The sequence below is a fragment of the Macaca mulatta genome, chromosome 4 (assembly GCF_049350105.2).
Source record: "Macaca mulatta isolate MMU2019108-1 chromosome 4, T2T-MMU8v2.0, whole genome shotgun sequence".
Lineage (NCBI taxonomy): Eukaryota > Metazoa > Chordata > Mammalia > Primates > Cercopithecidae > Macaca > Macaca mulatta.
In genome coordinates this window covers 164,709,782-164,736,115 of record NC_133409.1, presented here as the reverse complement: position 1 = coordinate 164,736,115, position 26,334 = coordinate 164,709,782, and the positions used below count along the sequence as shown (strand labels likewise).

At 41.9% G+C, this 26,334-nt stretch overlaps 1 protein-coding gene and 2 pseudogenes across 2 annotated transcripts in view; 2 read left to right on the top strand and 1 right to left on the bottom strand.

The window, feature by feature from the left end:
* Positions 1-26,334, top strand: part of RNF144B (ring finger protein 144B) — a 188,461-nt gene that overhangs the window by 69,399 nt on the left and 92,728 nt on the right. The gene's annotated exons all lie outside the window — the stretch shown is intronic.
* On the top strand, positions 15,525-18,642 carry LOC106997835 (ATP-dependent RNA helicase DDX18 pseudogene; annotated as a pseudogene). The gene has a single exon (XR_003729108.2). The product of XR_003729108.2 is annotated as an ATP-dependent RNA helicase DDX18 pseudogene (transcript).
* LOC712673 (inosine-5'-monophosphate dehydrogenase 1 pseudogene) lies at positions 19,881-21,253 on the bottom strand (annotated as a pseudogene).

Genomic DNA, 26,334 nt, shown 5'->3' with positions numbered 1-26,334 from the left:
TCAAGCTCACTGCAACCTCTATCTCCTTGGCCCAAGCGATCCTCCCACCTCAGCCTCCTAAGTAGCTGAGACTACAGGTGTGTGCCACCATGCCTGGCTAATTTTTAAAAAAATTTTAGTTTTAGTAGAAACGAGGTCTCATTATGTTGCTCAGGCTGGTCTTGAACTCTTGAGCTCAAGCAATCCTCCTGCCTTGACCTCCCAAAGTGCTGGGATTATAGGCAACTGAGCCCAGCCAAACCTAATTCTTAATAAACCTTGGGTTTACATTAAAAGCATCTGGGGAATATATTTTAAAATTCTACTGCTTGGACTCTCACCTCCAGAGATTCTGATTTCATTGGTTTGGCATAGGAACTAGGCACATGTCCTTCCTAAAAAGCACCCTAAGTGATTCTCATGTGTGACCAAGTTTGAGAACCCCTCTTCTAACTGATACTGTCTCCTCCAAGTAACTACTCGGAAGAACTGTGGTTTCCGATACCACTATGACACTTGTTCTACTTCTGTAGCTCTGTTAGGAAAGGGAACAGTCCTCAGGATAACCCAAAAGAAAACTAATGGAAACAATCTGTGTTTTAGCTATTGAAGTAATGTTTTTTTTTTTTTTTTTTTGAGATGGAGTCTCGCTCTGTTGCCCAGGCTGGAGTGCAGTGGCGTGATCTCGGCTCCCTGCAACCTCCGCCTCCCGGGTTCAGGTGATTCTCCTGCCTCAGCCTCCTGAGCAGCTGGGACTACAGGCAGGCACCACCACGCCCGGTAATTTTTGTATTTTTAGTGGAGACAGGGTTTCACCATGTTGACCAGGATGGTCTCGATCTCTTGACCTCGTGATCCGCCAACCTCGTGATCCACCCACCTCGGCCTCCCAAAGTACTGGGATTACAGGCGTGAGTGAACCACAGCGCCTGGCCTGAAGTAATTTTTGAGATTGGAATGATAATGTGGATATTAGCAGATTCTGAGACTCAGAAAGCAACCAGATAATGACACTGTCCCTGAAGGCTGCACTCTCTGGCTTTACTTCTGAGGAAATAAATGGAACTCCAGCCTTCTACACTTCCCTCCCTCCACCAAATTGAACGGTACTTCTCAGAGTAATCAGCGGAGATTACAATGAGCTTAGCAGCAGAGAGCTGGGGGCTAAATAAATGTGCCTTTAAATTTGACCTATAGGTGAGCTGGATTGAGGCAGAACAAGGGTGGCTTTTAGATTTTTATTTTCCCTGAGCACATTTAATGCATGAGTAGCTGGGGAGAATCAATGGGGGATAAAAACCCAACCTGATTTCCCAGGCTATCAATTACGTCTACTTGACAGTGATTTCTCCCTTCCCTATAGTGTTCTATAGTGTTCTGTTAGTTCCAAGCCTTTTTTCAAAGTCTTAGAATACTAACTTTTAATTTTATTTTAGAATGCATACTATGGATCAATGTCTCATATTTGGCCAGGCATGGTGGCTCACGCCTGTAATCCCAGCACTTTGGGAGGCCGAGGCAGGTGGATCCTGGCTAACATGGTGAAACCCCGTCTCTACTAAAAATACAACAAGTTAGCTGGGTGTGGTGGCGGGCGCCTGTAGTCCCAGCTACTTGGGAGGCTGAGGCGGGAGAATGGCGTGAACCTGGGAGGCAGAGCTTGCAGTGAGCCGAGATTGCGCCACTGCTCTCCAGCCTGGGTGACAAAGCGAGACTTCGTCTCGAAAAAAAAAAAAAAAAAAGGTCTCATATTCATTAATAGCACTAGTGCATGGTATTAATGGGGAAAGGCAGATGAAATGGCAGGGAGCCGGAGGGTAGGCTGTGGTGGGGCACACTATGAGGGACAGAACTCGGGAAGCGGCCCAGGCGCTGAGGTCTTACCATGTGCTCCAGCAGTATGGACGTTCAGCCTTCACTTCAGTGTCTTTGATATGTTGGCATGATTTCCTATTAAGAAGACCTAAATCATTTCAAATGACTGTTGATGTGTGTGAGACTTTACAGAACTGTATGTGTCTATGGCTATGGAGGAAGAAGGGGGGGACTCGCTTCGTTAATATTTTACATTAACAACTACTTCTGAAAGGTTTTAAATGTAACTATGAAAAGCACCAACTTTCGTACATTACATTTTCTCCTTTTGAGATTGCTAATTTGTGGTGCAGTTTGCTATAAGAGCATCTTGTTTCGGCCTCCTTTTAATCGCACTGTATCAGTTTAATTCTGTTCTTTTATTTAAATTGCTCTGGTTCCTCCCTGTCCTTCAACAATCATTAGGTTTATTAGTAGCCTAACCACAGGTATATATCTAGATTATGTTGTCTACTCTAATTAAAATACACACTTGTTTTCATGTTTGAGTATTCATGCATCTCATATAATTTATTCCTTTGGAGTCTATCCAGTTTGCAAAACAGACAAAATTTTGAATGATTAAGGGCTGAATAAAATATTTTCTTTCTATTGCAAGTTCAGTTATGTTTTGTACTTTGCATTGGATAACAGGTTTCCTAAAAAGGCAAAAAATTTCAACACATCAGTAAGCTGGACATGTACTGCATGACATTCCAGGTTCTTAGAAAATGAGATTGGAAATAGAACAAATGAATTGTGTCATTAGCACTGCCTCTTTCTGGTGCCATGAAAGGAATAAAAAGGACTACTGCTTTACTCAGTAAGGGGAAAACTCTAAGAGTTAGAACTTAAGGTGGACACAGCCTCTCTTCATTTCAAAGAAGCTACATTTTGAGCCAGATTTAGTGTGACCAGTTGTTCCAGTTTGCCTGGGATTGGGGGTTGGGGGCGGTGGTTTTTTGAGACATAAGGCTTGGTCTTTCTGGTCACCAGCCCCCAAGCTACCTAGAAACTTGTATGCTCCTGTAACCATTATCACTCAAGAAATTCCAAAAGCGTTTGGAGTTCTGTGCCAGGACCCGGGGACATAGACCAAATATATTGCTCATTACACCACAGCTCCAGATTAGACTCATTCTCAGCAGCTCCCATAATAAGTATGACAACACTATTTACGAATATCCCAGGGTTTTTCATCACTGACCTAATGAAAATACTCAGAGAAAGTGAACACAGGAGTGTGTGCCCCACTACAAAGTCTTACCCATGAGTCTTTTATCTAAGGAATATTGTTCCTTAGGTTAAGTCGTGCGAATTGTACTCTTGGACTCGTGGTCCCATCTGTTCCCTCTTTTTCAATGGCCTCGTACTGTAATTTATCCCAACTCTCTCAAGTATCTTTTCTCTCTCTGCCTTTTCATTTTGCTCTTAAATATTCATTAAAGAGTATTCACTTATTTCCACATCCCTCTCTAGGTTCCCATTGATTTCCTCATCTTTAGAATCAAATTTCTTGACCATGTTGCCTACTAGTCATCCTCATTTTCTTATCTCCAGGTCACTTTTCAGCACTTTCCAAGCTGGTGTTCATCTCTTCCACTTTGTGAAACTTCTCTTGTCAGTGTTTACCTCTAACATCCTTAATCCAACGGACCCTTTTGGTCTGTTCTTGCTTGAACTTTCACACTCTGTGATCCTCTTTTTTCCTCTTAGAGCTTTCTCTTCACTTGGCTTTCATGTATGACACTCACTTGATCGCTTGCTTTTCCCCTTACTGCTCTGGCCATTCCTTTAAAAAATGCTTTTTTGGGGCTGGGCATGGTGGCTCATGGCTGTAATCCCAGCACTTTGGGAAGCCAAGGCGGGTGGATTGCTTGAGACCAGCCTGGGCAGCATAGGGAGACCCTGTCTCTACAAAAAAAATTAGCCAGATGTGGTGGCATGTGCCTCTAGTCCCACCTATTCTGAGGACTGAGGTGGGAGGATTGCTTAAGCCTGGGAAGTGGAGGCTCGTAGTGAGCCATTTTTGTGCCATTGCATTCCAGCCTGGGTGACAGAGCAAAACCCCATCTCAAAAAAAAAAAAAAAAAAACAACCAGAAATTATTTTCTATTTCTTTCTCTTTTATTCATTTTTGTTCTTAAGAGGATAGGTTCTAAGCTTTCTTCACCTCAAACTTGCATTACTCTGTAGGTTAAATCACATTTACGGCTTCAATAACCATAAATAAGCAGACTACTTCTAAATCAGTATTTTTACAGACTTGGTGTCAAAAAGCCTACTAGATATTTACACTATATATTTTATCTAAAATCCAACATGCTTAAGTCTGGATTTGGATTTTTTCCTCCCAAACCACCCAATTGCTTTGGTCAGAAACAAGGAAGTAACTCTTGAGTTCCCCAACATCTCCAGCATTCTGCAGATTCCCCATGAAGCATTGAAAAGGAAAGCATCCTGCATATTGCTTAAGAGAGCAGTTTTCTCATAAGTAATGTGTGAAGCTGTTCACTTCTCTCCAAACTCATTGCTACCATCTGCTCATCTCTCACCTGTACTGTAACAGGCTCTCACCTGGAAGCAATTGCATTAAATTTTGCTTCCATTCAACCAATTTCTTCACTGCAGCCAGGATGATGATTTAAAAAAAATACAGGTCTGGTAATGTCAGGATTGCCTAAAAAAGCTGCTCATGGTCCCTTAGTTCAACTCTCAAATTGACAAATTCCTTCTTTATTATCTGGCCAACCCCTTCACCCTAGTCTCAAAACACTCTTCCTCAACCTTTCTACAATCCAGCCCTATTGAATTTTTTAAACTCTTCAAATGCACCTGACCAATGCCCTTTAAATATGCAGTTATCTCTGTGTTGAAACTTTTTGATTCCTACTCATCCAGGTGTCAGCTTAAATGTCAGTTTGCGGGCCAGTAGTTGTCAACGCTTGGCTCCAAATTAGAATTAGCTGGAAAAGTTCTTTTGTTTGTTTGTTTTTTTAAATCAATGATCCAATTTAACTGCTCTCCGATGGGGTGTGAATCAGAATCACCTAGAGGGCTTTTAATCCCTGTCACCAGGTAATAATAATGCTGCTATCTGGGGACCACACTCTGAAACCAGTGCTCTAGATTAGACTAAGTTTGAGCTCAGGCAAAGTGCTTCCACAGCACATGTGCAGCCTTTAGCACACCACCTGTCATACTTTATTATTGGTTTTAAAAAATTTGTCTTTCCTGCTGAAAAGAATGGCAATTCTTCTTTGTTTGGCCAGGCACCCCAGCTTTCTTGTTTACCTTGGTATCCCTTAGGGTCTAGCACTATGGCACATAATAAGAATTTACTTAATATTTGTTGAATGAATGAATAAAAGGCTAAGTTTGGGTAAGAAAGTGGTGTCTAGATTATCCATCAATCAATTGAGACAGTATATATATATATTTTTTTCTGAGTCTGCTTGCTAGAGAATAAAGCAGTAATTAAATAGAGGTGAGACTAGGGTTTGGTATCTATTTTTATCTAGTTTCAAGTTTGTTTGATTTTGGTTTATTCATTCAAAATCTGATTGAGGGCAGTACACATGTCTTGAGATGCCTCTACACCCTAATTCTCACTCTCGTCTCCACCACTATGCTCCACGTATGTGAAGGGCAGTAAAAGAATATATTTTGGTTGGTTATGATGCAAGATAATCCCATGAACATCTGGAACTTATTTGTGGTATGTAAATGTGTGTGGTTACATGTTTGTGTGTATGGTTGTGTATATTTTAGAAATGTCTTAAGCAGAATCACAGAAGAACAGAAGTTGTAATTGTATAGTACTCCATTTCTAGACAATTTAATTCTTTAGAATTGACCATCCAGAAACTTCCTTCAGCCTCGATAGGGTTGTTGTGAATTGAATTGCTTTTTTAATTTTTTTTTTTTTTTTTTTTTTTGAGACGGAGTCTCGCTCTGTAGCCCAGGCTGGAGTGCAGTGGCCGGATCTCAGCTCACTGCAAGCTCCGCCTCCCAGGTTCACGCCATTCTCCGGCCTCAGCCTCCCAAGTAGCTGGGACTACAGGCGCCCGCCACCTCGCCCGGCTAGTTTTTTTTGTTTTTTTTTTTTTTTTTTTTGTATTTCTTAGTAGAGACGGGGTTTCACCGTGTTAGCCAGGATGGTCTCGATCTCCTGACCTCGTGATCCACCCGTCTCAGCCTCCCAAAGTGCTGGGATTACAGGCTTGAGCCACCGCGCCCGGCCGCTTTTTTAATTTTTATTTTTTATTTTTGAGACAGGGTCTTGCTGTGTTACCCAGGCTGGGGTGCAGTGGTGTGAAAATAGCTCACTGCAGCCTCAACCTCCTGGGCTCAAGTGATCCTGCCTCAGCCTCTTTAGTAGCTGGGATCACAGTTGTTCACAACCATGCCTGGCTAACCTTTTGTGTTTTGTAGATATGGAGGTCTCATTATGTTGCCTAGGCTGGTCTTGAACCCCTGCCCTCAAGCCGTTCTCCCACCTCAGGCTCTCAAAGTGCCAGGATTATAAGTGACCAAGACCAGCTGAGTTACATTTTTGAGGGATGTTCTAAGGTAGACCCAAACCCTTTAATTGCCTGCATGCTATCTTGAATGTGTTATTTATTGAGTGAAAGACCATTATAAATCATAGCTTGTATTTACAAACTATTATGTGCTTATTTATAATTATATTTATTGAATACTTTCTATATGAAGCATAATCTTAGAAAAGACACACATTTTCTGCCCTCCTTCAGTTTTGTATGAGAGACGTGCGAGTAAGCCAATGATTACAATACAGCAGTGTAAGTGCTGGAGTAAGCAGAGTAAATATGTAAAGACTACCTTGAGAATACCCAGGTCCTACTCCCAGACAAGCAGGGACCTGCCGCGTTGTGTTTTAGCAACACAGGATGTTAGTCTGAGTGGCAGTGGGGGTGTTAAGGCAGGTTATTTCTTGTCTGTAGGCCACACCCAGGGGCACATTCCGAGATTTAGAAAATGTGAAGAAATGCCAAGAAAAGAAATAGATCAGACTGTTCAGTCCTTGGGGATTCAGAGATGTGGTTCGGCAGGACCATGCACACCAGAAAATGTGCAAAACTTCATGTGTATGTACTTGAATCTTTTGAAATGAAAGCTCATGGTTTGACCATGTTCTCAAAGGGGCCTAGGATTGCCATAAGAATTAGAACCGTTGTTCTAATGTATACATTGATGGAGGAGGGAGATGAATTGGTGAAGTGATCCTGTACCAGGATTTCCCTAGGACTTTCTCCCAAAATACAGAAGTCATCTGTTGCAGATGATAAATTAAAAAAATTTGTAATGTGCTAGGTTAACTCACTAAGGAAACGGGTTGAGTTATTTTGTGAAGTAAGGAATTTAAGAAAAACATCTTTGAGTATTCATAAGTTCTGTTTTTTTTTTTAATGTAGCCCTCCTATTAAGATGGCCATAGCAATACCACTACTGCCACCATGATTACTACTCCAGTGAATTGTTCTAGAAGCTATACTTCATGTTTATTATGTGCCAAATGCTGTACATATGTTATTCTGATTTCACAGCAACTATTTATGACAGTTGTTATCTACATTTTCTTTCTTTTGTGTTTTTAATTATACTTTAAGTTCCAGGGTACATATGCACAATGTGCAGGTTAGTTACATATGTATACATGTGCCATGTTGGTGTGCTGCACCTGTTAACTTGTCATTTACATTAGGTATTTCTCCTAATGCTATCCCTTCCCATTCCCCCCACCCCACGACAGGCCCCATTGTGTGATGTTCCCCACCCTGTATCCAAGTGTTCTCATTGTTCGGTTCCCACCTATGAGTGAGAACATGCGGTGTTTGGTTTTCTGTCCTTGTGATAGTTTGCTCAGAATGATGGTTTCTAGCTTCATCCATGTCCCTACAAAGGACATGAACTCATCCTTTTTTATGGCTGCATAGTATTCCATGGTGTACATATGCCACATTTTCTTAATCCAGTCTATCATTGATGGACATTTGGGCTGATTCCAAGTCTTTGCTATTGTGAATAGTACCACAATAAACATATGTGTGCATGTGTCTTTATAGCAGCATGATTTATAATCCTTTGGGTATATGCCCAGTAATGGGACAACTGGGTCAAATGGTATTTCTAGTTCTAGATCCCTGAGGAATCGTCACACTGTCTTCCACAATGGTTGTAATAGTTTACAGTCCCACCAACAGTGTAAAAGCGTTCCTATTTCTCCACATCCTCTTCAGCACCTGTTGTTTCCTGACTTTTTAATGATTACCATTCTAACTGGTGTGAGATGGTATCTGATTGTGGTTTTGATTTGCATTTCTCTGATGGCCAGTGATGATGAGCATTTTTTCTTGTGTCTCTTGGCTGCATAAATGTCTTCTTTTGCGAAGTGTCTGTTCATATCCTTTGCCCACTTTTTGACGGGGTTGTTTGATTTTTTTCTTGTAAATTTGTTTAAGTTCTTTGTAGATTCTGGCTATTAGCCCTTTGTCACATGGGTGGATTGTAAAAATTTTCTCCCATTCTGTAGGTTGCCTGTTTACTCTGATGGTAGTTTCTTTTGCTGTGCAGAAGCTCTTTAGTTTAATTAGATCCCATTTGTCAACTTTGGCTTTTGTTGCCATTGCTTTTGGTGTTTTAGTCATGAAGTTCTTGCCCATGGCTATGTCCTGAATGGTATTGCCTAGATTTTCTTCTAGGGTTTTTATGGTTTTAGGTCTAACATTTATGTCTTTAATCCATCTTGAATTAATTTGTGTATAAGGTATAAGGAAGGGATCCAGTTTCAGCTTTCTATATATGGCTAGCCAGTTTTCCCAGCACCATTTATTAAATAGGGAATCCTTTCCCCGTTTCTTGTTTTTGTCAGGTTTATCAAAGATCAGATGGTTGTATATGTGTGGTATTATTTCCAAGGGCTCTATTCTGTTCCATTGGACTATATCTCTGTTTTGGTACCAGTACCATGCTGTTTTGGTTACTGTAGCCTTGTAGTATAGTTTGAAGTCAGGTAGTGTGATGCCTTCAGCTTTGTTCTTTTTGCTTAGGATTGTCTTGGCAATGCGGACTCTTTTTTGGTTCCATATGAACTTTAAAGTAGTGTTTTTCCAATTCTGTGAAGAAAGTCATTGGTAGCTTGATGGGGATGGCATTGAATCTATAAATTACCTTGGGCAGTATGGCCATTTTAATAATGTTGATTCTTCCTATCCATGAGCATGGAGTGTTTTTCCATTTGTTCATGTCCTCTTCTATTTTGTTGAGCAGTGGTTTGTAGTTCTCCTTGAAGAGGTCCTTCACATCCCTTGTAAGTTGGATTCCTAGGTATTTTATTCTCTTTGAAGCAGTTGTGAATGGGAGTTAACTCGTGATTTGGCTCTCTTTCTCTTATTGGTGTATAGAAGTGCTTGTGATTTTTGCACATTGATTTTGTATCCTGAGACTGCTGAAGTTGCTTATCAGTTTAAGGAGATTTTGGGCTGAGACTATGGGGTTTTCTAAATATACAATCATGTCATCTGCAAACAGGGACAATTTGACTTCCTCTTTTCCTAATTGAATACATTTTATTTCTTTCTCTTGCCTGATTGCCCTGGCCAGAATTTCCAACACTATGTTGAATAGGAGTGGTGAGAATACTGTCTTGTGCCAGTTTTCAAAGGGAATGCTCCCAGCTTTTGCCCATTCAGTATGATATTGGCTGTGGGTTTGTCATAAATAGCTCTTACTATTTTGAGACACATCCCATCAATACCGAATTTATTGAGAGTTTTTAGCATGAAGGGCTGTTGAATTTTGTTGAAGGCCTTTTCTGCATCTATTGAGATAATCATGTGGTTTTTGTTTTTGGTTCTGTTTATATGATGGTTACATTTATTGATTTGCATATGTTGAACCAGCCTTGCATCCCAGGGATGAAGCCAACTTGATCATGGTGGATAAGCTTTTTGATGTGCTGCTGGATTTGGTTTGCCAGTATTTTATTGAGGATTTCTGCATCGATGTTCATCAGGGATATTGGTCTAAAATTCTCTTTTTTTGTTGTATCTCTGTCAGGCTTTGGTATCAGGATGATGTTGGCCTCATAAAATGAATTAGGGAGGATTCCCTCTTTTTCTATTGATTGGAACAGTTTCAGAAGTAATGGTACCAGCTCCTCTTGGTACCTCTGGTAGAATTCGGCTGTGAATCCGTCCGGTCCTGGACTTCTTTTTGGTTGGTAGGCTATTAATTATTGCCTCAATTTCAGAACCTGTTATTGGTCTATTCAGGGATTCAACTTCTTCCTGGTTTAGTCTTGGGAGGGTGTATGTGTCCAGGAATTTATCCATTTCGTCTAGATTTTCTAGTTTATTTGCATAGAGGTGTTTTTAGTATTCTCTGATGGTAGTTTTTATTTCTATGGGATCGGTGGTGATATCCCTTTTATCATTTTTTATTGTGTCTATTTGATTCTTCTCTCTTTTCTTCTTTATTAGTCTTTCTAGCGATCTTCAATTTTGTTGATCTTTTCAAAAAATCAGCTCCTGGATTCATTGATTTTTTGAAGGGTTTTTTGTGTCGTTATCTCCTTCAGTTTTGCTCTTATCTTAGTTATTTCTTGCCTTCTGCTAGCCTTTGAATGTGCTTGCTCCTGCTTCTCTAGTTCTTTTAATTGTGATGTTAGGGTGTCAATTTTAGATCTTTCCTGCTTTCTCTAGTGGGCATTTAGTGCTATCAATTTCCCTCTACACACTGCTTTAAATGTGTCCCAGAGATTCTGGTATGTTGTGTGTGTGTTCTCATTGGTTTCAAAGAACATCTTTATTTCTGCCTTCATTTCGTTATGTTCCCAGTAGTCATTCAGGAGCAGGTTGTTCAGTTTCCATGTAGTTGAGTTTTTTGTGAGTTTTGAGTGAGTTTCTTAATCCTGAGTTCTAGTTTTATTGCACTGTGGTCTGAGAGACAGTTGGTTATAATTTCTGTTCTTTTACATTTCCTGAGGAGTGCTTTACTTCCAACTATGTGGTCAATTTTGGAATAAGTGTGATGTGGGGCTGAGAAAAATGTATATTCTGTTGATTTGGGGTATAGAGTTCTGTAGATGTCTATTAAGTCCCCTTGGTGCAGAGCTGAGTTCAATTCCTGGATATCCTTGTTAACTTTCTGTTTTGTTGATCTGTCTAATGTAGACAGTGGGGTGTTAAAGTCTCCCATTATTGTTGCGTGGGAGTCTAAGTCTCTTTGTAAGTCTCTAAGGGCTTGCTTTATGAATTTGGGTACTCCTGTATTGGGTGCATATATATTTAGGATAGTTAGCTCTTCTTGTTTTGAATTGATCCCTTTAGCATTATGTAATGGCCTTCTTTGTCTCTTTTGATCTTTGTTGGTTTACAGTCTGTTTTATCAGAGACTAGGATTGCAACCCCTGCCTTTTTTTGTTTTCCATTTGCTTGGTAGATCTTCTTCCGTCCCTTTATTTTGAGCCTATGAGTGTCTCTGCACATGAGATGGTTCTCCTGAATATAGCACACTGATGGGTCTTGATTTGCCAGTCTGTATCTTTTAATTGGAGCATTTAGCCTATTTACATTTAAGGTTAATATTGTTATGTGTGAATTTGATCCTGTCATTATGATGTTAGCTGGTTATTTTGCTCATTAGTTGATGCAGTTTCTTCCTAGTATTGATGATCTTTACAATTTGGCATGTTTTTGCAGTGGCTGGTACCAGTTGTTCCTTTCCATGTTTAGTGCTTCCTTCAGGAGCTCTTGTAAGGCAGGCCTGGTGGTGGCAAAATCTCTCAGTTTTGTATGTCTGTAAAGGATTTTATTTCTTCTTAACTTACGAAGCTTAGTTTGGCTGGATATGAAATTCTGGGTTGAAAATTCTTTTTTTTTGAGAACGTTGAATATTGGCCCCCACTCTCTTCTGACTTGTAGAGTTTCTGCCAAGAGATCTGCTATTAACCTGACCTTTCTCTCTGGCTGCCCTTAACATTTTTTCCTTCACTTCAACTTTGGTGAATCTGACAATTACGTGTCTTGGAGTTGATCTTCTCGAGGAGTATCTTTGTGGCGTTCTCTGTATTTCCTGAATTTGAATGTTGGCCTGCCTTGCTAGGTTGGGGAAGTTCTCCTGAATAATATCCTGAAGAGTGTTTTCCAACTTGGTTCCGTTCTCCCCGTCACTTTCAGGTACACCAATCAGATGTAGATTTGGTCTTTTCACATAGTCCCATATTTCTTGGAGGCTTTGTTCGTTTCTTTTTACTCTTTTTTCTCTAAACTTCTCTTCTGGCTTCATTTCATTCATTTGATCTTCAATCACTGATACCCTTTCTTCCAGTTGATCAAATCAGCTACTGAAGCTTGTGCATGCGTCATGTAGTTCTCATGCCATGGTTTTCAGCTCCATCAGGTCATTTAAGGACTTCTCTACACTGTTTATTCTAGTTAGGTATTCATCTAATCTTTTTTCAAGGTTTTTAGCTTCTTTGTGATGGGTTTGAACATCCTCCTTTAGCTCAGAGAAGTTTGCTATTACCGATCGTCTGAAGCCTTCTTCTCTCAACTCGTCAAAGTCATTCTCTGTCTGGCTTTGTTCTGTTGCTGGCGAGGAGCTGTGTTCCTTTGGTGGAGAAGAGACACTCTGATTTTTAGAATTTTCAGCTTTTCTGCTCTGGTTTCTCCCCATCTTTGTGCTTTTATCTACCTTTGGTCTTTGATGATGGTGATGTATAGATGGGGTTTTAGTGTGGATATCTTTTCTGTTTGTTAGTTTTTCTTCTAACACTCAGGACCCTCAGATGCAAGTCTGTTGGAGTCTGCTGGAGGTCCACTCCAGACCCTGTTTGCCTGGGTATCACCAGTGGAGGCTGCAGAACAGCAAATATTTCAGAACAGCAGATATTGCTGCCTGATCCTTCCTCTGGAAGCTTCGTCTCAGAGGGGCACCTGGCCGTGTGAGGTGTCAGTCAGCCCCTACTGAGAGGTGTCTGCCAGTTAGGCTACTTGGGGGTCAAGGACCCTCTTGAGGAGGCAGTCTGTCCGTTCTCAGATCTCAAACTCCATGCTGGGAGAACCACTACTCTCTTCAAAGCTGTCAGACAGGACATTTCGTTATTTGCATTTTCTAGTAAGGAAACCAAGGCTCAGACAGGCTAGGAAACTAGTAGTGTCCTTACTGTCGACTAGACAGCTGATATTCAGGGGGGCCATGGTTTGAACCCAGCATTGGTAGATTCAAAAGTCTATGCTCTTTTCATTGCAGAATCTTCATTTAATTTTTGGTAATGTGATTTTACTCCAGGTGTTTCTAGTTTCAAATAACTGCAACAAATTTGAACTAGCTTTTTTAAAAAAGGAAAAGTTGTTTTAAAGGCAAGGAATGTCTTGAGGAACCTAAAGATAGGACTCCAGCTGGCTTCTGGGAGGAACTGGAACTGAGAACTGTTTAGCTAGAGTTCTCTTCCTCTGACTCTTCCCTCCTGTCTTGCACATCTGCTTTATGTTCTGTCTCTGGCTTTCTCTGCTGCGTGTATAGATGATGGAATATGGCTGATGCACAGCTTTGACCAAGCACAGAGATGAGCTGTCCCTAAATCCAGATTCCTAGCAGGGAAAATCTGATTGGCTCTGTTTCATTTGTATTTTTATTTATTTTTAAGACAGAGCCTTGCTTTGTCACCCAGGCTGGAGTGCAGTGGCACCATCATGGCTCACTACAGCGTTGACCTCCTGGGTTCAAGTGATCTTCCTGCCTCAGCCTCCTAAGTATTATAGCTGGGACTATAGGCACATGCTACCAGCTAATTTAGCCCAGCTAATTCTTTTCTTTTCTTTTCTTTTTTCCTTCCTTCCTTCCTTCCTTCCTTCCTTCCTTCCTTCCTTCCTTCCTTCCTTCCTTCCTTCCTTCCTCCCTCTTCCTCTTTCTTTAATTCATTCATTCTTTCCTTTTTTTTTTTCTTCAATGTCTTGCTCTGTTGCCCAGGCTGGTCTCTAACTCCTGGCCTCAAGCAATCATCCTGTCTTAGCCTCCCAAAGTGTTGGGGTTACAGGCATGAGCCACTGCACCTAGCTGGCTCTGCTTTCAACAGACATCCATCGTGGGTCCAATCAGCTTTTAGTCAAGAAGGCAGAATTACATAATCTAAACATGGCTGCCACTCATGGCACCAGTTTTTACTGGTAGGAATGTGTAACTCTAATCTTTCCTTGCTCATCTGGTATGGCTGCAGCCTATTCTGTGTACTCTGTTACATGAAGAAGTCTAATAGTTTCCTTTCTGGTTTGACCCATGATTATAGCTCTTTGAAGAGCAAATAAGACTAGGACAGGCATGGCCAATATGCTGACATGACAGTGATTTTCTTCTTTGGAAACACATCCTCATTGTTTCCACAATCTCGTTCCTTATAGCCTGATTTTCCCCCACCCCACCCCACCTCTTTCATATAGGAATACAGTTAGAGTATCTACTCAAAAGAAATCACCCACTTTCTTTGGAGCTCAACTTTTCACTTGGGCTACAGCTCCAACTGACTCCCTTTGCCAATATAAAACCCTCCCCAAACTTGTTGAGCTTATTCTCTATGATAATGTTGAGAGTCCTTTTCCCAATTGTCACTACTTATCCAGAAGTTGGTCCAGTTATTCTCACTGGGCACACTGAGAGGAATAAATTTATGAGGGCTCTTAGGAACAAATGGTGGTCACCAACTCTTTTCTCAATTGAAGTTGATCCAATGGAAGGGGGTTCAAATCTCAACACCCAGTTATATACATGTATACTTTCTGTTTTCTTCTGCAGCTGTAAAGAAAAAAACTCAAGAGGAAAAGAATTATTGTTACATTTTTTGTAGGTGGTCCCAAACTTATGAATGTTTAGGGTTCCTAAATGTTTAGGGTTCTAGTTGTTTAGAACTTGGAACTTATTTTATTTTGGAAACAATACTGTACTTGCTGGTTTAGGTTTCTAGCCAAACTGCATATAATAATTTGGCCTACAACATAGCTGATTTGACCTTTAATTATGACCTTGAAATTTTCCTTACCCTTAAAATTAGAGTCTGAACTCTTCTGGTCAGCAGCCTGAATTCATTAGCTTTCTAAATACTCATTCCCCTAAGCTTCTCTAAAGTATGGTACTCCCTGGAATCTCTGTTATCCTCTTACTGTAGAAGAGGTAGGGGAACAACATAGAGGTATGTAAGTGGATGATGAATGTTGACTCCAGGTATTCCAGTGGCACTAGATGATACAAAAAGAAGGATAGGACTGAGTAGAAAGTAGTGAGTTTTATGACCTTAGTGATGCTCAAAAAAAGAGGAGGCTGGTGAAGAGGAATAGGGAGGAAAGAATGGCTGGCTGCAATGGTTGATAAATAGATATTGTCTGTAGTCAATATCTGCATTTAAAATATTGTTTTTCGTATGCAATTCTTTGAGTTGCTCTTCCCCCCCATTTTTTAAATTTAATTTTATTTATTTGTTTGTTTGTTTTGAGACAGGATCTTACTCTGTCACCCAGGCTGGAGTGCAGTGGCGTGATCATGGTTCACTGCAGCCTCAACCTCTCGGGCTCAAGCAATACTCTGGCTTCAGCCTTCCAAGCAGCTGGAACCACAGATGCATGCCACCACACCCAGCTAATATTTTGATTATTTGTAGAAATGAGGTCTCCCTATGTTGGCCAGGTTGGTCTTGAACTTCTGGGCTTAAGCAATTTTCCCACCTTGGCCTTCCAAAGTGCTGGGATTACAGGTGTGAGCCACTGCGCTGTGCTTATCTTTCTTCTCCATTAGCCTGCAGTAAGTAGAGAATAAATTTTACAGCATTTATCATTTGCTTAGCTGGATCCCTGAACTTGCCTCCCTGGGATAAGACACCATGACCACACAGAAATCCAGCCAGATAATGGGAAGGTGTGCGTTGGCCTCTCACTGCACGGCTATGGGCTCCTGTTTATGTGGCTTTAGTAGATGATTTCATCCTCTTTTCTGACTTGGAACCAGACAACTTTACATTCTCAGCAAACAGATGGACAACAGGGTTGAAATAAGATCTTGTACTGAAATAGTCCTTGAGTCATACTCCTTGACTGTTCTCTCATACGGGAAACTTGCCTCTTCCTTCTTGCAGAAGGCCAAGGCTGAGAATTCAGTGTACTCAGAGTTCTTGGACTCTTTTCTCAATATATGTTATGTTGGATATTTTTCTTCTTGGTCAAGATTGAGAGTCTGCCAATATAAGAATATTATCTAATTTGTTTTGGCAGAACACCTGGCCTTTTGCCCTAAGTCGATGTTTAAAAATAGAACTAAAAGTTTTACATTAACTTGTTTTTGTCCTCTTTCCAGAAAAGATCCTGACATGAGAAAAAAGGGGAGCTTGATTTTACCTATAACTTTATTTGGGAAGCAGGGGTGCTGTAGTTCAGGGGCGTCCAATCTTTTGGCTTCCCTGGGCCACACTGGAAGAAGAAAAGTTTTCTCGGACCACACATAAAATACACTAACATTAATGACAGCCGATGAGCTAAAAAAAATTGAAAAAAAAATCGTATAATGTTTTAAGAAAGTTTACAAATTTGTGTTAGGCTGCATTCAAAACCATCTTGGGTCACAGGGCTAAAGGCTGTACAAGCTTGCTCTAGCTGAAACTCACTTGACTTGGTCATTGGGTTCTAGTGCACATTGTGCCAGTAACTGTGTGACCTCGGAAAGTCAGTTGTCTTTCAATGCTCAGTTTCCCCATCTGTAAAATGGGAATGATAAAACCTCAACTGAAGGGTTGTTGTAAGTATTAAATGAAATGACATTTGTAAAAGTATTCAGATGAGATAACATTGCTGTATTAACATAGATTTTTTTTAAGGTACAAAAAGAATTATATTAAAACAGTAACATACATTTGTATGTATGAGGGAGGGATATTTAAAATTAAAATATTATATAATCACAAGAAAGACCAGATATTCCTTGCTCTGCCATTGGGCATCCAAGAAAAGTAAAGCCTGTTTTATATCCCCAAAATAAAAAAGAGACTTGATAGAAGTAACAGTGCTTGGAACCCAAGTCAATTTATACTCTTGTTAGATAAGTCCAAATCCTAAAGTCTACAAAAATCCTGTTAAATCAAGGGGAAAATTCATTTTAGGATAAAGTTATTCAAGATGAAAGAAAGGCATGTCTTCAGTGAGAGAACTGCCTGCTGTCGGATGATTTCTTGCTAATGTGTTTGAAGATTTTGAACTTCTCAATTTTCTTGGTTTTCCGGTAGCCAAATCTACCACCACCCCCTCACTTTTTCTGCTTGCCTTCATTGCAGTTGATGTTCAGATCAACAAAGGGAGGTACCTTGAAACCAAATGACAGAGCAACTGGAGGCAAATTTAAGTTATTAGCATTAAAGATCTGTTTCAGAGAATGGGAATCATAGGCTCATATGTATGGCTTATATGCTTCCTGGGCTGACTTATGAAGAAAGTAGTTCTTTTCAATCAGTTTCTCAAGCTGGGACTGAATGTCAGAAATTTTAGACCAGGAAAAGTCAAGTTCACTTAATGGAACCTTGGATTGTTTCAAGTAGCGAAGAAAACCCAATTATTCTGGGCGCAAAATGAGCAGGGCATGCCCTCTCCCAATTCAGAATCAAAAAACACAAAGAAGAAGAAAAAGAGGAAAATGCCAAATGATGCTGGGCCTGATACAAAAAAAGCAAAAACTGCAAACAAAGGGGAATCTGAAGAAGAGAGTGCAGAAACTCCTAAAGAAACAGAAAATAATGTGGAGAAGCCAGATAATGATGAAGATGACAGTGAGGTGCCCAGCCTACCCCGGGACTGACAGGAGCTTTTGAGGATACTTCATTTGTTTCTCTATGTAATCCTGTCAATGAAAACACTCTGAAGGCAATAAAAGAAATGGGTTTTACAAACATGACTGAAATTCAGCATAAAAGTATCAGACCACTTCTGGAAGGCAGGGACTTCTAGCAGCTGCAAAAACAGGCAGTGGTAAAAGCCTGGCTTTTCTCATCCCTGCAGTTGAACTCATTGTTAAGTTAAAGTTCATGCCCAGGGATGGAACGGGAGTTCTTATTCTCTCACCTGCTAGAGAACTAGCCATGCAAACTTTTGGTTTGGTGTTCTTAAGGAGCTAATGACTTGCCATGTGCATACTTATGGGTTGATAATGGGTGGCAGTAACAGATCTGTTGAAGCACAGAAACTTGCTAATGGGATCAACATCATTGTGGCCACAGCAGGCCGTCTGCTGGACCATACGCAGAATACCCCAGGGTTTATGTATAAAAACCTGCAGTATCTGGTTATTGATGAAGCTGATCATAGCTTGGATGTTGAGTTTGAAGGGGAATTAAAGCAAGTTATTAAACTTTTGCCAACACGTAAACAGACTATGCTCTTTTCTGCCACCCAAACTTGAAAAGTGGAAGGCCTGGCAAGGATTTCTCTGAAAAAGGAGCCATTGTATGTTGGTGTTGATGATGATAAAGCTAATGCAACAGTGGATGGTCTTGAACAGGGATATGTTGTTTGTCCTTCCAAAAAGAGATTCCTTCTGCTCTTTACATTCCTTAAGAAGAAACGAAAGAAGCAGCTTATGGTCTTTTCATCTTGTATGTCCGTGAAATGCCACTGTGAGTTGCTGAAGTACATTGATTTGCCCGACTTGGCCATTCATGGAAAGCAAAAGCAAAATAAGTGTACAACCACATTCTTCCAGTTCTGCCACCCAGATTCAGGAACATTATTGTGTACGGATGTGGCAGCAATTAAATAATTTTGTTTAATTTTCAGAGATTAGAACTATCCCTCCTCTATAACAAAATAGTTTGTAATGAGCAAGAAGTAATTAATCTACTTAAAGATTTACTTATTCTAAACTAAGTATATTTGCTCACTGCCTTTTTTTTTTTTTTTTTTTTTTTTTTTTTTTTTTGAGACAGAGTCTCGCTCTGCCGCCCAGGCTGGAGTGCAGTGGCCGGATCTCAGCTCACTGCAAGCTCCGCCTCCCGGGTTCATGCCATTCTCCTGCCTCAGCCTCCCGAGTAGCTGGGACTATAGGCGCCCGCCACCTCGCCCGGCTAGTTTTTTGTATTTTTAAAGTAGAGACGGGGTTTCACCATGTCAGCCAGGATGGTCTCGATCTCCTGACCTCGTGATCCGCCCGTCTCGGCCTCCCAAAGTGCTGGGATTACAGGCTTGAGCCACCGTGCCCGGCCTGCTCACTGCCTTTTATTCAGTCCTTGCTGGAGAGGGGTAATAATGTTGACCTGTGATTCCATTTTTTTTTTTTTTTTTTTTTGAGACCTGCTTGATTTATTCCGATTTTTTAATACACAGTGACACAACTGTGATCCCAAACTGTGCAGAGTTAAAGCCTTCAACTGCAGCTGAGGAGAGGGCAGGAATGGTACACCTGCGAACAGTGGTGAGTCAGGAATGATGGGCAGGGGGCCATGACCAGGGCAGCCTCCTCCCCAGGGCCAGGGACAGGGGAGTGGCCTGAGGAGCAGGACCCAAGGGTAGCCCAGGGCCGAGGAAGGGGTCAGAGACCTCCCCTTGGCCTAGGTCTGGAGCTCAAAAGTGCCACATGGCTGAGGGGGCAGCAGCCCGGGAAGGACCAGAGGCAGGGCCTGGAGAGCACCATTTCCTGGGGGGCTGGGGGCAGGGAGGTGCCCTACAGGTGAAGCCAGGAGGGGCTGCCTGCCCCTGGGGTGGGGGCCGGGCTGGAGCAGGCTGCAGCAAGAAAGACCTGAGGCAGGCACAGGGCCTGAGAGCCTGGGGGGATGGTGTGGGGGGGCTCCCAGGGCAGCCTGGCCCAGGGAGCAGTCCTGACTCAGCAGAGGATGCCCAGGGAGGGGCTGCAGAACCCTCAGGACCTCCCCTCGTCTCTCCCTGGAAAGTAGCTGGGGAACCTATAGTGCAAATCTGTGGACCACTCAGTTATGGAGGGAGGCTGTGCCTGAAGGGGGACATTGGGGTGTGCCCTGTCCATCACCTCGGCCTCCACCGTCTTCAGTACAGCCGCTTCACGTAAGAGTGCAGGCCATGGATGCCATCCTCGATCTGGGCCGACAGGGTCTGCTTCTCAAACTCGAGCTCTCCTGAGTACATCATGGACCAAAGGACAGACAGACTGTGGCCCCGATATCCTGGCAGCTGTGCTGGATGCCCGCTATGAGGTAGGGCATGAACTTCTGATTGGAATCTTTGTCTTGGATGGAACATGAGACACCCTGCACGATCTTCACCTTATCCCCCTCGCTGACGTATGGTTTCTGGCTGCTGCTGCTTTTCTCCATGGCATCCGGTGAGCCCATGCCCCGGTACTTCTTAAGCCACACCCCGTCTGAGAAGTACTCGCAGGGGGCCTCCATGGTGGCAGCCAGCAGGGAGCCCATCATCACTGTGGAGGCTCCAAGTTCCAGGGCCTTGACCACATGCTCCACGGTCTGGATACCGCCATCCGGCTATGATGGGCACACCAAAGTGCCGGGCATACTCGACCACCTTGTATACAGCAGTGCCCTGGGGCTGACCGCAGGCCATCACTTCCTGGGTGATATAGATGGAGCCGCAGCCCATCCCCACGTGCAGCCTATCCACACCAGCATCAATCAGTTTCTTGCCCTGGGCTGCTGTCACCACGTTCCTCCCAATCACCTGGAGATTGGGGTACTTCTGTTTGATGTAATGCACTATGGCAATCTGATACACCAAGTTCCCTTGGGATGAGTCCAAGATTATAACGTCAATGCCCACCTGGGTGAGCAGGTCCAGGTGGTATTTGCCATCCTTATGGGTGCCCACAGCTGCCCCCCACAGCAGCTGCTGATGGGAATCCTTGGAGGTCAAAGGGTAGTCTCAATTCTTCTTCAGGTCGGAGCGGGCGATGATGGCCACCAGTTCATTGCGATCATTGGAGATAAGCAGCTTCCCTTTCTTGCTAAGCTGCAAGATCTCATTTGCCTCTTTCAACCTCAGGCCTGCTGGAGCCACCACCAGCTCGATCCTTGGTGTCATCACCTCACTGAGGAGGGTGCTGTGGTCCTTCTCAGCAAGAAAGTTGATGTCTCAGGAGGTGACGATGCCCACCAACTTGCTGCCCATGATGCCCGTCTCAGTGATCGGGATGCCAGAGAAGCCATGCCACATCTTGGCCTCCAGCACATCACCCATGGTGTGCGAGGGGCTCAGCACCACGGGGTCGGTGATGAAGTCCCCCTGTTCAAACTTCTTGACTTTCCACACTGCTTGGCCGGGAACTCTGGGGTGTGGCTGTGGTGAATGAGACCAACCTCTCCCATTAGAGCCATCGCAATGGCCATGTCGGCCTCTGTCACAGTGTCCATGGGGGAGGAGATCAGAGGCATCTTCAGTGTGATCTTCCAGGTCAGGACTGAGGTCAGGTCTACCTCATCAGCTGTGAAGTCTATGAATCCTGGGAGAATCAGGACATCGTTGTAGGCGAGGCCCTCAGCGCTGGTGAAGAGCTGCTGCAGGGTGAGCCCGTCCTCAGGCACGTAGCAGGTGCCTCAGCTGATCAGATAGTCCACCACGCTGCCGCGAGACCCCGCGAGCCCACGTAGACACCCGCGCAGCCGCCGCCGCTGCTGCTGCTAATGCCGCCATTTTAAAAATACAATATAAAATATATTCTAATTCAGGACATGCTGTGGATCACAATGCCTCATCCTGCTCACTTGGGGTTATTTATTGCCGGCACACTTTCTGGTAAGAGGCATAAACTGATGTAATATCAAAGGAACACCATAAGCCATCTGAACTGTTGAGATAATAATGAACTGGGCAGGTGGCCATCCAAGTTTACTGCATTCTTTTGGGCATGATGGTATCTGATTTCTGCTTCCTTATCTCTCTCCAATTTTGATACCCTCAGGTATGTGCTGCAACATATATATTGTCCAAGGTCCTGTAGAAGTGTGTGTAAAAATTGCAGATTGAAAAGACTGGAAGATATTTTTAAGGATTAAGTAACCCTATGTAGTAACGTTGTTCACTCCCAAAAGTTTTGTCTCTGTTGGTCGGTTCGTGGATTACTTCCGTCAAAAGAGGATTTTGGATTGGTTATTTTCAACATAACCGCTGAGAATGAGAGCTTCAGCCTGTGTATGCATTAGGTCCTACGAAAGGAAGACAGATACTGGGCAAGGACCCCCTCATCCTGCTAGAGTGGTCTGGGAGCCTTGCACCAAAGTTTCTCTTATTTGTTTTGATTTGTTCTCCCTCTTACATGGGGAGGTGAGGGTGAACTAGTTATGACTGAACTACTTATCTTTATTCACAGTGCTTATCAGAGGAGTATAAAATACTTCTTTTGTCTTTTGATAAAATTAGAAAATTAGGTGTTGTTAACACATAAGTGATAATTAATGAGCCTTCTTTGGGTTTAAGAAAGCACCAGAAATTAACAAACAATTAGGAATAAAACTAGGGTTTACTTTCCATGATTATCTTTTGCTTTTATTATAGCTTGAAAACGTTTATAAGTAAGTAGTTTTAAAGTTTTTAAAAAATATATTTTTTAAGACCTGGGGTCTCACTATGTTGCCCAAGCTGGTCTTGAACTCCTGGCCTCAAGCAATCCTCCTGCCTCAGCCTCCTGAGTTTTCAAGTTTTTTTGTTTGTTTTTTAAATGAAATGCCTGAGATGGAGAAACTTGTTTTCTGCCATCAACAAAGCTTACCTCTTACCCACCTCTCTGACTTTGCTCATGTAATTCCTTTTGCCCAGAAGGCCCTTCTTCCTCCTTCTCTCCATTGTCTTCCCACATTTCTACCCACGAAATTCTCCAGGTCTTACAGGGCTGGGCTCAAAATGCTGAGTGCTTTCCTGAAACCCGGTGCTACTCTGACCAGCTGACAGGCCTAATTGTCTTTTTTGACACCACTTGAAGTCTTATGTTTTATTTATCTTTGTATTCCCAGCACCTAATAAAGAACCTGTAGATAATAGAAGCTTTAGAAGTGTTTGTTGAATAGAGCAATGAAAGTAAGAGCATTACAGAAGAGAGGAAGCCTAGAAGAGGGTGTCTAACTATATGATGGGGAAAGGTGAGTAGGAGGGAGATTACAGAAAAGATAGACCTTGAGTGACATTTTTTTCTGTGTGTGTGTGTGGAATGAAGAGCTATTGGTCAGGTGGAAAAGGTAGGGAAGAATGGCCTTGGTAAATGGAGAACCAAGGAATCTGTGAATGTGAAATTTAGAGTACTTAGAAATATTTAGCATGGCTGAAACTGAGATGCAAAGTGAAGATGGATGAAAAGAAGATGAATCTAAAATGAAAGGCAGGTTGTATATTTGAACTTTGTGCCAATTAAAAAATCGTTTAGGTGAGTAGTTAGAATTGCCTCTGTGGTGCTCAGGTCAATAGTATAAATAAAAGTCAGGTGTGGGATTAGATTTCATGAGCTCATTTGATTAGAAGAGCTTGAATATTTTGTTCACTATGTAACAATTACCTCAGAGTAAATGGGCTGGACGTGGTGGCTCACACCTGCAATCCTAGCACTTTTGGGAGGTCAAGGCAGGAGGATCACTTGAGGTCAGGAGTCTGAGACCAAACTAGGCAACATAATGATATTCCTGTCTCTATAAAGAAAAAAAAGTAAATGGGTGGGTATAACAGTTTGTGTTTGAAACAAATGTTTGCTGAAATCACAAACTGAAACCATAGAAATTTTAAGGTAATTTTTCCTGATGTAGAGGCAATTTAGGAGTCTCAATTTAACCCTAAATGGTTAAATAGTGAATGTCCCATTTTGTGGGACAACTTTATAGCTAATACTATGCCTCAGTGAGGCTTTCCTGTTGTATCAGTTACTAACCATTTAAAAATGTGATACTTATCAGCAGTTTATAAGTAGGTAAGCCTTTTTTTTTTTTTTAAAATAATGACTACTTTTGTAAACATAAAGGAAATAATGCATGTAGAATGCTTAGTACCAAGTACCATGCCTGGCACAATAGGTATTCAATAATATAATATGTTTTTTTCCTCAAACTCCCAGACAGCTGAGGAAGCTTCCACTTTATCATTATGAACTTTCAGAAGAAATAACATCCTGCCTCCAAGTGTACCCTTGCTAAAATATCCGCTAATTCTTTTGTAGAAGTTTGGAATTTCCTTGGTGATTTTAAACAAGATTTCCGCTCTTAAGTGTGTTCATTGTATGAGTCCTGTATCACCAAGACTGATCTGAGTACAGAATCTTCAAACCTCAGTGGAACTAAATATTTCAGGATTACTTGTATTTGAAATAGTTCTGGCCAGGCACGGTAGCCCATGCCTGTAATCCCAGCACTTTGGGAGGCCGAGGTGGGTGGATCAACTGAGGTCAGGAGTTTGATACCAGCCTGACCAACATGGTGAAACCCCATCTCTACTAAAATTACAAAAAATTAGCCAGGCATGGTGGCAGACACCTGTAATCCTAGCTCCTCGGGAGGCTGAGGCAGGAGAATCACTTGAACCCAGGAGGCGAAGGTTGCAGTGAGCTGAGAAAAAAGAATTAGTTCTGATCTCTTTCATCTCAAGGGTTCAGTGAATCATGTTGAGGCCTTTCTGAGGTATGAGATAGATGGTTTTGTTTTGGATTTGTGGGTGGGCAGCAGGTTTGCCTGAGCTACTAATACTGAGTAGGAATTGAGATGCCAGGTTGGAAAATGAAAACTTAAACCAAGTTATTGCTGGGCATAACTCAGGAGTATTGCATGCCTTTGGTTTGTTTTAATTAAATTCCAAGATGATACAATCATCAGGCTATTAAAAATAATTAACTGACTATTAAAAATAATTAATTGCCTTGTTTTCTACTTAGCGGTATAATGGTTCCAGATTTGCAAGTTAGAATGCATTTTGCAATGGGGCAATGAAACAGGGGCAATTGTTACTGTGATTTAATGTTTAGAGGGCAGGGCAGGTTCCCTGGCCACATCACCATGAGGCTTTTCAGGGAGCATTTCTTTGGATATGTGTAATTTTCCAAGCCCCAATAACTAGAAAAATAGACTTATTAACCTACTTGGCCAAAATAAAGTAAAACCATAACAAATATAAAAGTAGGGATTTTGTAGATCACATTTCTTCACCACAACCCAGTTAAATTAGAAACCAATACTAAACATATGACCAGAAAATAACTACTTGGAAACTAAGAAACACTCTCCCAGATAAACCTTTGATCAAAGAGAAAATAAAAGAGAAGCAAAAGGTTCTTTGGAAAGGAATAAAAAAGTATACTTTATACCCAAATCTTTAAGGCATAGCATACACTCAAAACTTTACTTAGAAAAAAATTTATAACAGTAAATATCTTTATTATTCATGAAGAAGAGGACAGCAGAACACCTACCTGCCTCCAACCCCTCATAAACCAAACAAACAACGTACACACAAGGTAGGAAGAGGGGCTGATAAAGTTACAAGTGAGAGTTAATGGAATAAGGAAAAAATGTAGGAAGGCTAAATGAGACAAAATACTGGAAAAAGAGCAAGAGTATAACAAGATTAGGAACAAGGAAACAAATGCATTACAGATGCATGAAAGATAGAAAGAATTATACACGGACACTCCTGGCTAACATGGTGAAACCCCTTCTCTACTAAAAAAACACAAAAACAAAATTAGCCGGGCGTGGTGGCGGGTGCCTGTAGTCCCAGCTACTCGGGAGGCTGAGGTGGGAGAATGGTGTGAACCTAGGAGGTGGAGCTTGTGGTGAGCCAAGATCGCGCCGCTGCACTCCAGCCTGGGCGACAGAGTGAGGCTCCATCTCAAAAAACAAAACAAAACAAAACATATATATATATACACTTGCACACTAGGAGCAAAACTCTATGGAAACTAATATGAAAATAGGGAAGAAGCGGATAACTCATAAGCAAAATACAAATGACCAAAATTGATTCAAGTAGAAGACTCAAAAACATCAATTACCGTAGAAGTCCCAGCCTCTTGGTGTCCCATTTGATATTTGCTCTGAGTTTCTTATTTTTAAGGAAGTATTATGCTAACAAGACATTAAAATAAGATGGGATGGTGGCCCTCCACTTTGTATACTGGGTTTTGCTGTGGTCTCTTCTAGTGGTGTGTAAGGTGCTTGTGTTGTGAAGAGTAATTTTACTCGTGTTTAAATTTGAAAGGTGTGATGCATATAACCCTGCTTTCCCCCCATTTCTCTTTCAATGCAAGTTAACTTACACCTCCCTTTAAAGAACAGCATGCCAAGAACTGGCTGATAAAATGAAATACGTTCCTACCCTGCTGGCTAAGGACAGCCAACTCCTTCCAGTCTAGATGGTGCTGGGAGAAGTATCTGATGCTGCCACCTCTGTGAGCTACTTGGTGTGCCAGTCAGTTGTGCCATGGTCCCCACAGGGACCTGCAGAAAGCTGGAAGCGGCCAGGCTGACTTGGTGGGTCAGTTGGAAGTATGTGAGGTCTGAAT